The 12370-nt window shown below is 46.7% G+C and overlaps 1 long non-coding RNA gene across 1 annotated transcript in view; it reads left to right on the top strand.

Annotated features, from left to right (window-relative positions):
• LOC144614000 (uncharacterized) overlaps nucleotides 1-12370 on the top strand; it is a 32654-nt gene that overhangs the window by 541 nt on the left and 19743 nt on the right. The window lies entirely within an intron of this gene.

Below are 12370 nucleotides of genomic sequence, written 5' to 3'. Positions count from 1 at the left end.
CCTAGCTGTCCTCCGAAATTGGGAACCAGGCGTTCCCAAGGTCGCTCGAGAACTCGTTTGACTTGTTTTACCCAAGATGCCCTTTGAGTGTTTTGTTGTTTGTTTGCGGGAGCATGGGGAGAGGAAGGAAAAGAGAAACAGTTTTGACTCCTGATGAGATGAGTGCAGGAGCTGAATACTGGGTCTCGACCCCCACCCCCGCACTCCACCCTGGAGCTCTGTGCGCACAGCCCTCCACTCTCCGGAGCTCTCCCCTCCCCCACCCCGGCCGCCCACTAGCGAGGTGTCTTCGAGCAGGGAGCAGGGCACAGAGGGGACTTGGTTCCTCGAGCGCAAACGGGCAGCCACCTCGTAGTAAACCGCCTCACGGACTGCTGTCAGGTCGGATGACAGGACTTTTGGAGAACACACTAGGCTCTCACGTGCGGCCCAGCGAGCTGCTAGTTAGCAATGCCCTCTGGGATTTTACTGGCACCTTCTTCTTTCCTCTCAAATAAGACTGATATGTGCCTGCTCAAGCAATTAAAGCTCATCTCAGGTGACACACTTGGCGAGCACAGGGAGTTCACAGGCCAACTAGAGGGCCAGTTTAGACACAAATACGGAAGCGTGTCGCTGTGCTCACCAGTGGGGATGTGTTGAAGGGTTGATGCTTTCACTTGTGTTTCACGTGCATGGAGCACATCAGGAGCCCAGAGGAGCGGGAAAGAGGCAGGTGCGGAAGAGTCCACTGGTTGAACACTGCAGTGGCATCCCCTGGGTTTCTCCACCTTGCCACTATGGACATCTGAGGCTGAGTAATTCTTTTTTAAGGAGGATGTTTGGCAGCGTCCCTGGCCTCTACTGACCAGATGCCCTGAGCACACACCTTCCCCAACATTTTGACAACCAGAAATGTCTCCAGGCAAAGCTAAATGTGTCAGCCCATCCCCTCCCTCCTGGAGAAGTCCTGGCTTAAATTTTGCCTCTAGCGATGGTCACTGGGAGCTATCGACAATGCACAGGCCAGGGAGGTGAGCCACCCTATGTCAGCTAGGGTGGCACTTCCAAGGGACGCAACCACCATTCCTGCCAGAAGTATCTCACCCCCGCCCCTCAGAAGCCTTGCTCATTAGCATGCTGAATGTCAAAAATTACACCCAATTAAATCTGCCAAAAATATTGGGAGAAAACGAGAAAAGCTGGGGAATCAGGCCAGACACAGGAGACTGCAACCAAATCCATCACATGACCCTCGAACCTACACTACTTTGAAGGAAAGAAGCAACCAAAGAGATGAGGGGAACAGTTGGAAGATTTTACATATGGAATGTATTTCAGAGAGAGTATAATTGAATTATCCTTAATGTGTCAGTGTGACGATGTCTGTCATGAGAATGCCCTTGTCCTTAGGAGGTTTGTCTTGGATTATTTGAAAAATCAAGAGTCCTAGTGGCCACAACTTTCAGATGGTTCAGAAATATATGTATTTTACAGAGAGATAAAGCAAATGTAACAAAAATGCTAACATTTTGTGATGAGTGTGTGTGGTTCATTGTCCAATGCAAACGAGTCTGGAAAACTGAAATTTTTCAAAATAACAGGTTGGAAAAGTTGGGCGGAGCCCCAGTTATCGCATGAATCTCTAGGGTGCTAAGTAAGCATCCCCTGCTGTCTTCCAGCTCATTGACCAAGCATTTCCAGAAACTTAAATATAGAGCTAGTTTCTGCAAGTTTCCCAACCACACTTGACTTCTGGAGATTAGGTCAGAAAAGCCTACATGTATTTTTCCTCCTGCGGGAACTTTATTTCTGGCAAGTATCAATTGGCATGTTAACCGTTCCAAACCTCTACGAGGCGTATGTCTCTTAATATTGAGTCCCTGGGCTCCCACTTGGGGAGAAGGGAATTTCTGCCCCAGAGATGAGCACATCTGTGGTGGGAGAGTGGGGTGAGCTCAGACCCACAGTGGATCTTGATGTATTGGTGTACTTACCCCGCTGACATTGATGTGATCGTTGGAAACCAGTCTTCAGAAGCTTTTTCAGAGTAGTTACGTTTATCATAAAATAATCCAATTCTTGAACATGGCAAAAAGTATTCTAAACGCATCATGCATACTACACACAGGAATAATTCTCTATTCGTGTAACTAGGTGGATGAGTTTGACAGTCTGCTAGTTACCTTGTAGGTAAGGATGCTCTCTCACCATTGGCCACCTGGGTCACCTCCTCCAATTGACCCAATGCCCTGCTACTCCCAGACTGTGGGGGCCGAGGCTGATGAACTGGGAACATTCAGGGTTCTTCCATGTCTAACACATCAGTCCTTAAGATCAGAGCTCCTGCTGGCCCTGCCACTCCCACCTGTGGCTACAGGTTTATGGCTACACTAATTAGGCAGCCTTGTGTGAATCCTGATGAGGTGGTGGCCTGGCCAGGACAGAGGCATCTGTTCTCCAATGGTCCTGATAAGGCACTGGGGCTAGATCTCTGACCAAAAGCCACGTTAATATACACCCTGCAGAGGTCTAGGGCTGTCATCCAGTGCAGAGGTGACCAGAGCCTGTAGACACGGTCAGCAGTGGGACCAGAAAGAAGGGACAGTACGTTCGAGTCCACAAGAATATGCTCGGTGGAGGGAATCTCGCATGGCTCTAGGGAAATGTTTGCTGAAAGAGTGACCCCAGGAGAAACCTCAGGAGCACAGGTCAGCCGTCTGGTCAACTGTGCAGCTTCCTCCCCGGTTGGCTCCTGCCTCCCTCCAGGTCATTTTCTACACTGCAGGCAAAGAAATGCTTTCAGGTGTCTCCTCAGAAGCCTCCCATGACCACCTGCACAAGTGGGTGGTTCTCTGCTGTTCTCTTTTACACACGTCCTTGTTCATTTCTCTTTGGAGCACCGATGCTCGTTTGTGCTTACGTACCGCACTGATTGGTTTACATGTGCATTGCCTGTTCCCCACCCTGTCATAAAGTCTAGATGGCAGGGACAAGAGCTGCTGTCCTCATCAATATACCTCCTACAGGGCAGGAAGGACCCGACAGCTATTTATTATGTGAAGGTGTGACTTGTTCTGGGAATACTGGATCACAAATGCCAGCACACTGGGCAGTTTCAGTTCTCATTACCTATGCTCACAAGGTTGTGTCAAGGATCAAAATAAACCCTGTACAGCCCTACACACACACAAGGGAGTTTCACCATCCAGGAGGAGACGACTGAAGATGTTCAGTCGGCTTTATGGGGTGGCTGCCGAGTCTGTCTGGAGCTCGAGAGAATTTAGAGAATCAGGAAATACAGGAGACGATGTGGAAGGCCCTGATAATAATGCTGGGGGACAGGATTTGGGCTGAACGGAGTGCTTTTGGGAAGGATAATATAGTAATAACTTCCAAGCCACCAGCAAACTGGATACTCGATAGTAGGGAGTTACTGCTTCATTGGGTGGTATTACCGTTGGGTTAAGAAGGACAAAATCCTCATTTAAAACATGTCCTAAAGATCTTGATCAACTGTTACGAGGATAATACAACTCTGCTGATTTCTCTCAGCAGATTAGTTTTGACTGTTTTCGAACTTTACAAAAATGGAATCAAACAGTGACGGGCCTGCATACCACATACTCTTTAAGTAGCATTTGTGCCTCGCCAGCAGTACCGTGTGCAACCTGGAAGACAGGTGCTGTAGGGTATACCCCTGGAAGTGGGGTTGATGAATGAAGTACATGTGTTCATAGATTGCAACCTATACAATGATATCAGAATTTTAGATCTTTTTTTAAAAATGTTTATTCACTTTTGAGAGAGTGTGTGCACGTGCAAAAGCAGGGTAGGGGCGGGGGGAGACAGAATCTGAAACAGGCTCTGAGCTGTCAGCGCAGAGCCCAGGTCAGGGCTTAAACCCACAAACCATGAGATCATGACCCGAGCCGAAGTTGGACACTCAACAGACTGAGACACCCAGGAGCCTCCAGAATTTTAGATCTTGGCCAATGTAGTAGGTGAACAAAACCATATCTCATGATACTTTACTTTCTCTCATTATAAGAGAAACCAGTCTTTTTCCGTGTGTTTAAAAGTCATTTGATCCTAAGGAATCCACTAAAAACTATTAGAAGTAATAAAGGAGTTCACAAAGTTGCAGGATATAAGATCAATACACAGCAGTCAATTGTGGGTTTGTGTAATAGCCATGAGCAAACTGAAAGTGAAATTAAGAAGACCGTTCTGGGGCGCCTGGGTGGCTCAGTCGGTTAAGCGTCCGACTTCAGCTCAGGTCACGATCTCACGGTCCGTGAGTTCGAGCCCCGCGTCGGGCTCTGGGCTGATGGCCCAAAGCCTGGAGCCTGCTTCCGATTCTGTGTCTCCCTCTCTCTCTGCTCCTCCCCCGTTCATGCTCTGTCTCAAAAATAAATAAACGTTAAAAAAAAAAAATTAAAAAAAAAAAAAGACCGTTCCTACACTGTGGATGGACCTAGATGGTATTATGATAAACCAGACAAATACCATATTATTTCACGTATATGTGGAATCTAAAAACACAAAGCAGAAACAGACCCATAAATGCAGAGAACAAACTGGTGGTTGCCAGAGGGGAATGGGGTAGACAGACGGACAAAATGGGGGAAGGGGAGTGGGAGACATAGGCTTCCAGTTACAAAATGACTAAGTCACAGGAATAAAAGGCACAGCCCAAGGAACGTCGTCAGTGGTACTATGATAGTGTCGTATGGTGATAATACCACGATTGTGGGGAGCACAGCATAGCCTATAGACTTGTGGAATCATGATGCTGTACACCTGAAAAGTCATGTAATGTATGTCAACTATACTTGATTTTAAAGAAAAATGAAAAAAATTTTTAATTAAAAAAAATACTCCTGGGGCAACTGGGCAGCTCAGTTGGTTAAGTGTCGACTTCAGCTCAGGTCATGATCTCGTGGTTTGTCAGTTTGAGCCCCACACAGGGCTCTGTGCTGACAGCATGGAGCCTGCTTTGGATCCTCAGTCTTCCTCTCTCTCTCTCTCTCCCTCCCCCCGCCCCCCATTTGTGTTCATGTGTACTCTCTTCTCTCAAAAAAGAATAAACTTTAAAAAAATTTTTTTTTAAATATTCCTTTTATAATAGATTTCAAAAGACTAAAATAGGAATAAATTTAATAAAAGAAATGCAAATTTATACCCTGAAAACTGCCAAATAAGTTGTGCTGAAATTAAAGAACTGAGTTGCAGACTAAAAGACTTAATGTTTATAGATTGCGATCCCCCCCAAATTGATCTCTGGGTTCAGTGCAATCCCTATCAAAATCCCAGCTAACTATTTTTGCAAAAATTGACCAATTTGTGTGCAAATTTAAGGGATCCAGCATAGCCAAAGCAATATTGAAAAAAAAAGAATAAAATTTGAGGAATCACACTCCTCAATTTTGAAACTTCCTACAAGGGTACTTGGGTGGCTCAGTTGGTTGAGCGTCTGACTCTTGATTTTGGCTCAGGTCATGATCTCACAGTCATGATTTCAAGTCCCATGTCTGGCTCAATACTGATAGCATGGACCCTGCTTGGGATAGAGGGCTTGTATATAGAACATATAAAGAACTTACAATTATAAAACAACAAACAACTCAATTAAGAATGGACCAAGGGTTGGAGTAGATAATTCTCCCAATACAATCAGCAAGTGGCCAGTAAGCACAGGAAAAGATGTGCAATGTCATGAACTATCAAAAGGGCCATATATGGTATGGTTCCACTTCTATAAATGTCCCTAACAGGCAAATCCATAGAGACAGAAAGTAAACCAGTGACTGCCCAACACGGGGTGGGGTGGCGGGAGGGGGGTGGTAATTAAAATGCTCCAGAATTGTGGTGATGGATGATATGAATATACTCCCCTTCAAATGCCATTGAATTGTACATTATAAGTGGGTGAATTGTCTAGTACATGAATTATATCTTAAAATAAGCTGCTAAATAAAAGGATAAAACATGGGGCACCTGGGTGGCTCAGTGGGTTAAGCGTCTGACTCTTGGTTTCAGCTCAGGTCATGATCTCGCGGTTCATGAGTTCAAGTCCCACTCAGGCTCTGTGCTGGCAGTGCAGAGCCTGCTTGGGATTCTCTCTGCCCCTCCCCTACTTGTGCTCACTCTCTCTCTCTCTCTCTCTCTCTCTCTCTCTCTCAAAAGAAATAAACTTAAAAAAATTTTTAAATAAAAGAATCGAACAGAAAAAAGTCATTGGATAGTTATTTCTTATTTATTGTCCATGGCCTCAGTCTACTCTTCCATTTGGATTTTTATTTTATTTTTCTCCTTTATTTACAAAAACTCTTTACACATTGAAGAATATTAGTCTTTTATCATATGCTAGCAAAATTTTTACCTAACTTTTCATTTGTCCTTTTTTTTTCCTGGTATCTGTTTTCATGCAAAGCTTTAAAAAGTTTTATACAAATTTATTATTCTGATATCACTTATATCACTTCTTCAGTTTTTACCATGTTAGAAAGACCTTACCTATGATGAGATAATACATGAGAGGAAAAATCTCATGTTCAGAAAACTTTTTTTTGTTGTTCTTTAGGAATTTAGAATTACAGATTATGGGGCACCTGGGTGGCTCTGTCAGTTAAGCGTCTGACTGTTGGTTTCAGCTTGGGTCATGATCTCACAGTTGTAAATTCGAGCCCTGCACCCAGCTCTGCGCTGACAGCACAGAGCTGGGGATTCTCCCTCTCCATTCTCTCTATGGCCCTCCCCAGCTCATGCACACACGCACACTCTCTCTCTGTCTCTCTCCCTCTCTCTCAAATAAACTTTTTTTTTTAATTTTTAAAATGTATTGGGGCGCCTGGGTGGCTCAGTCGGTTGGGCGTCCGACTTCGGCTCAGGTCATGATCTCACGGTCCGTGAGTTCGGGCCCCGTGTCGGGCTCTGTGCTGACAGCTCAGAGCCTGGAGCCTGCTTCGGATTCTGTGTCTCCCTCTCTCTCTGACCCTCTCCCATTCATGCTCTGTCTCTCTCTGTCTCAACAATAAATAAACATTAAAAAAAATTTTTTTTTAATGTATTTATTTACTTTGAGAGTCAGAGAGGGCAAGCAGGGGAGGGACAGAGAGAGGTAGACAATCCCCAGCAGTCTCCTCACTGTCACCGTGGAGCCTGATGCAGAGCTTGAACTCACGATGATGAGATCATGACCTGAGCCAAAACCGAGAATTGGACATTTAACTGACTGAGCCAACCAGGCGCCCCTTAAAATTTTTTTTAATGTTTATTTATTTTTGAGAGAAAGACAGAGAGATAGAGAGAGAGACAGAGTGCGAGCAGGGGAGGGGCAGAGAGAGGGAGACAAAGAATCTGAAGCAGGCTCCAGGCTCCGAGCTGTCGGCACAGAGCCCGATGTGGGGCTCAAACCCACAAACCGTGAGATCATGACCTGAGCCAAAGTCAGACACTTAACCGACTGAGCCACCCAGGCACCCCAATACATAAACATTTTTAAAAAAGAATTATAGATTATAACTTTAAGGACTAGAAACGATTAATTTTGACTTTGTTTTTAAACATACCTCCATGTTTTTAACGTGGTTTTCATTGTCAGATAGCCAAAATCTTTTACGTTTATTCTCTATCATGTTTAAATATTAGCCTGTATCATTCACAAATGACTTCCCTAGTAATCCAGAACAAGCTTTCCCTAGGGTCTGGAGTGGTGCGTGTGTGTGTTGTCCCTGTCCCTCGGGGGCACACCTTGTTTACTAGGCTGGAGCAAAGAGCCCCGCACCCTCTTCCCTGGCCTTATTGGCCTCAAGGACATAAAGGCTCCCTTTTTTAATTTAAAAATGGGAGTAATAAGCATACAATGGGAGAGATTAAATCTGTGGAGCCACAGTGCCAGCAAACAATGACCCTCAGCAAGTTATTTTCACAATGTGCCTTCAAGGCTGGCCTTTCACCAACTTCAGTTTCAGTGTGTGAGGTTAGTGTCCCTGCCAGGCATGATGCTGGGCCTCACCACACCTCTTCTGGGTGTGAGGGTGACCCAGAGAGGCTGAGCAAAGTCTGGGCACACACAGTGAGCACTGGCATTCCAGAGGACAACACACGTCCAGGGTAACCTCTCTGGCATGCAGCCGGCGGCCAGGACAAGACCAACACGGAGAGGCTCCTCCCCCGTGATCTGTCCCACCCCTGACTCTCAGGGTCTCGATCCTTCGTGGCATCACCAGACTTCTCGGCCTGGGAGGAGGAGAGCACTTAATCTCAGGAGGGCAGGGCTGTCCTCATTTGCTCTTGCCACATCCCCAAATCCCAGGTGTCCTTAGGGACTGGCATTTGAGTCTCAAACCCGGCTCGAACACTTCCCGTTTCTGCCTCAAACTACAACCTCTGCCTTGAGAAGCCCACTTGGTAAATAAAAAGCCAAGAATTTTGTTCTCTTCAGTTCTTCTGATCCCCCCTCCCTTGAGGCGAGGAGGTTCAAATGTTCTAAACAGATGAATTCCTAGCGCGTGTGATCCACAGCTGAGAGCCTTCTGAACACGCATCCCCGCGTGCGAATGTGCTCCGCATGAGCGCATCAGGACGTGAAAGTCTGGCGGGGGCCGGCTTTTTCCCTCCGCCTTTGACGTCAGCTCAATTCAGTATGATTAATCCAGCTCGCGCACTTGCAGTGCCGCCGTGCGCATGGTGATGTTGCGGGAGCCAGTGTTAGGAAACCCGTAGGCCCAAAATGGTGTCGCTTTGACCGAGTCCCCAAACCAGGGCTGATTCCTAATCTTAACTGCCCTTTCAACGTCCCCTCCTGTGAAGCGGACCTCACCCACCACTCAGGACGTGTGCTTTTCCAGTGGCCAGGGAGTCTACCACCCGGAGAGGATGACCCCTTGCCCTCCCCCTACAGTCAGCCTCCTGTGCAACAGTCCTTTTCTTCTGCAGAGGGATTTTTGTCCCCACCTCTTCCTACAACCTTTCACGGCTCTGCACACCGACACTCTATGCCCTAGGACGAGTGTTGGCCGTTGCCGATTCATTTAACAAATAAGTGAATAAATAATAAATAAATAAAACAAATATAAAATAGAATAAAATAAAGCCACCTGGGTGGATCAGTCGGTTAAGCATCAACTCTTGATTTCAGCTCAGGTCGTGAGTTCATGGTTTGTGAGTTTGAACCTCAAGTTGGGACTCTCTTCCACTCCCTCTGCCCCTCCCCTGCTTGCAATCTCACACGCTCTCTCTCTCTCTCTCTCTCAAAATAAATAGACGTTAAAAAATAAAGCCACTTATGGGAATGCAAGCTGGTGCAGACACTCTGGAAAACAGTATGGAGGTTCCTCAAAAAACTAAAAAATAGAACTACCCTACGACCCAGCAAATGCGCTACCAGGCATTTATCCACGGGATACAGGTGTGCTGTTTTGAAGGGACACATGCACCCCCATGTTTATAGCAGCACTATCAACAATAGCCAAAGTATGGAAAGAGCCCAAATGCTCTTGGATGGATGAATGGATAAAGAAGATGTGGTATATCTATATAATGGAGTATTACTCGGCAATCAAAAAGAATGAAATCTTGCCATTTGCAACTACGTGGATGGAACTGGAGGGTATTATGCTAAGTGAAATTAGTCAGAGAAAGACAAAAATCATATGACTTCACTCATATGAGGACTTTAAGAGACAAAAACGTGAACATAAGGGAAGGGAAACAAAAATAATATAAAAACAGGGAGGGGGACAAAACAGAGGAGACTCGTAAATATGGAGAACAAACTGAGGGTTACTGGAGGGGTTGTGGGAGGGGGGATGGGCTAGGCTAAATGGGTAAGGGGCATTAAGGAATCTACTCCTGAAATCATTATTTCACTGTATGCTAACAAATTTGGATGTAAATTTTAAAAAATAAAATTAATAAGAATAAAAAACTAAGCCACTTAGATCTTCAGATTTGCTAGGTTGAGTTTTGTTATTGACCAGTAGGCAATGAACACTAAGAGGAACAGCTCCCCAGAGGTGCCCTCTGCCTGCTAGGTGGCGGCTGCCCTGGGCCACCTCCCCTGCGGGGAGCAGGACCCTTGGTGGGGGGAGGCTGCTCCCAGCCCCTCCCCCAAGACTGCAGATCAACAGCTGCACTCTGTGTCCAACTCTTTCTTGATAAGAAAGGACAGATGTGGTCCTCATTTTGTTAAAACACTTTTTTTTTTAAGTTTTATTTATTATTTGGTTTTTGAGAGAGAGAGTGTACAAGCAGGGTAGTCAGCAACCTTCACAAATTCATACACTGTAGATTCTTGCAAATGGTCTGATAATGTTTATGAAGAGAAAGATCACCTTTTAAAATAAAAAGTCCTTTCAGTTGTTTTCACATTTTAGACTGAAATCACAAGACCGTTGTGCCCCCAGATCCTTACACTTTAAAAATACTTTAAATGCCAACTACGCACAAAAATATGAATGCTGTGTGTTCGATTAGTGTCAGCAGGTCCACACCTACTCTCAAATCTTCCTGGAATGAAATACATTTAGGGGCGCCTCCGTGGCTCAGTCGGTTGAGCATCCGACTTCAGCTCAGGTCGTGATCTCACGGCTCGTGAGTTTGAGCCCCATGTCTGGCTCTGTGCTGCCAGCTCGGAGCCTGGAGCCTGCTTTGGATTCTGTGTCTCCCTCTCTCTCTGCCCCTCCCCCGCTCGTGCTCTACCTCTCTCTCTCTATCTCTCTCTCTCTCTCTCTGAAACGTAAATGACCATTCAAAAAAATTTATAAAAAGAAAGAAATACATTTACACACCAGAGACACGAGTGTGTGGCCTGGCACAGGTGACGGGAGCAAAGCCATGAGTGGGTGAGGACGCCTTCCCAGGCCGTGTCCAATCCCTCCGTTCCATGCGAGGAACATATTTCCGAGCCAAAGGGCAGCCCAGCCCACATTCCAATGACTCAGGTTCTATGTGGTAGATAACCATCTGCAGACTTCCCTTTAAGACAGTAGCTAACCTCTCTGCATTCAGCATTTCTGCCGTTTTGTGGCCATAAGATATTTAAGTGACCGTTCTTGGATCCTGTGCTTCCTGAGGCCCTAACTGTGCACACACAAATTCAAAGGTCTCTCGGAGGAGTCAGGACACGCCAGCCAAAAATATGCCTCTTCGGAATATTGATTATTTTGAGATGAAGGCACTTGAAAAATGCAAACACCGGGAAAGGCTTTCTCTGAACCCCTGCTCCTCAGCCTGAGGACAGGGCCTCCCAGGGGAGGACAGCTGCCCTCCATCCTGAGAGCCCATCCACCAGCAAGGCTGGCTCTGATCAGAGCAGGGGACACCAGAAGCCACCACCACAGCCGGACAGACTTTGTCCGAAACTGTTGTTTAAAGAACAAAAATGCAACCCAGTAAGTTTGAAGGTCTCCTTGGCTTTCTTACTGCACTCAGGAACCAGGCAGCGGCCACCTAGCAGGCAGAGGGCACCTCTGGGGAGCTGTGCCACCGGGAAGCATCATGTAGGCAGAAAAGGGGCGGAACTATTAGCACAAGGAAGAAAAGACTGTTGCAGGCAAGGTCACGGTCCTTTAAGGGGAAGGGCGAGGGTCTCATCCTGCAGATCTGGGGGACAGCAAGGGCCCAGGGGCCAGATCACCTCACTGGTGCCGTGCAGAACATTCCTCACTGGCGGGTTAAGATTGGGGAGGTCGAGCCCACAGCGAGTTTGGGTGTTAAGCCCCAGTGTTGTGACACCATCTGGGGCCCTGTTTGTTTTGTTTCTGACAGTATTACATGTGCCATCTTTTCTTCCTAGGGCCCAGTCATCCTTCCTAAAAAACGTGTCCCCTAAGACACACAGAAGCTCTCGCATCTGACTGCCCTTCAGGACAGTCGCTTTTCTCCTGTGACGGCCCGTTCACCTGATATTAAAATCTAACAAATCAGTGTGCCTTTGGTTCCATCACCAGGCCTGTCTCAGAATATTTCATAGACCTTGCCCCCCCTGCCCTGTCCAAGCACTCATCTCCCCAGATGGTCTAGAGGCACAGGCACGGAGAGTTAAGACGGACCTCGGCAACCTCGAGTCTGGAGTCCGTGCCCCTCACCAGAGCCGGCTCTGAGCTGAGCCCTGGAGGAGAAGGGGGACGGACAGGCGTTCCAGGCACAGGGTCCCAGGGCCACCGGCCGCCCCACCACGGTCACCTTTCTGCCCCCAATGCATCGATGTTTCCTGATACTAGGGAGATTGTCCCTCATCACTCGCTTTGAGCAATGTTCTTAGAATATGGCTTCGAGTCATTCTCCTCATGTTCCTTCTGCTTGGGGTTGTTGAGCTGTTTTTTGTTCCTGCTTGTTTGTTTGAGCTCTGGGTTTAGAGTGTTCATCGAATCCCCTCCCTCCA

This window comes from Panthera onca, chromosome D4 (genome assembly GCF_046562875.1).
Source record: "Panthera onca isolate mPanOnc1 chromosome D4, mPanOnc1 haplotype 2, whole genome shotgun sequence".
NCBI lineage: Eukaryota > Metazoa > Chordata > Mammalia > Carnivora > Felidae > Panthera > Panthera onca.
This window is presented reverse-complemented; position numbering and strand designations above follow the sequence as displayed.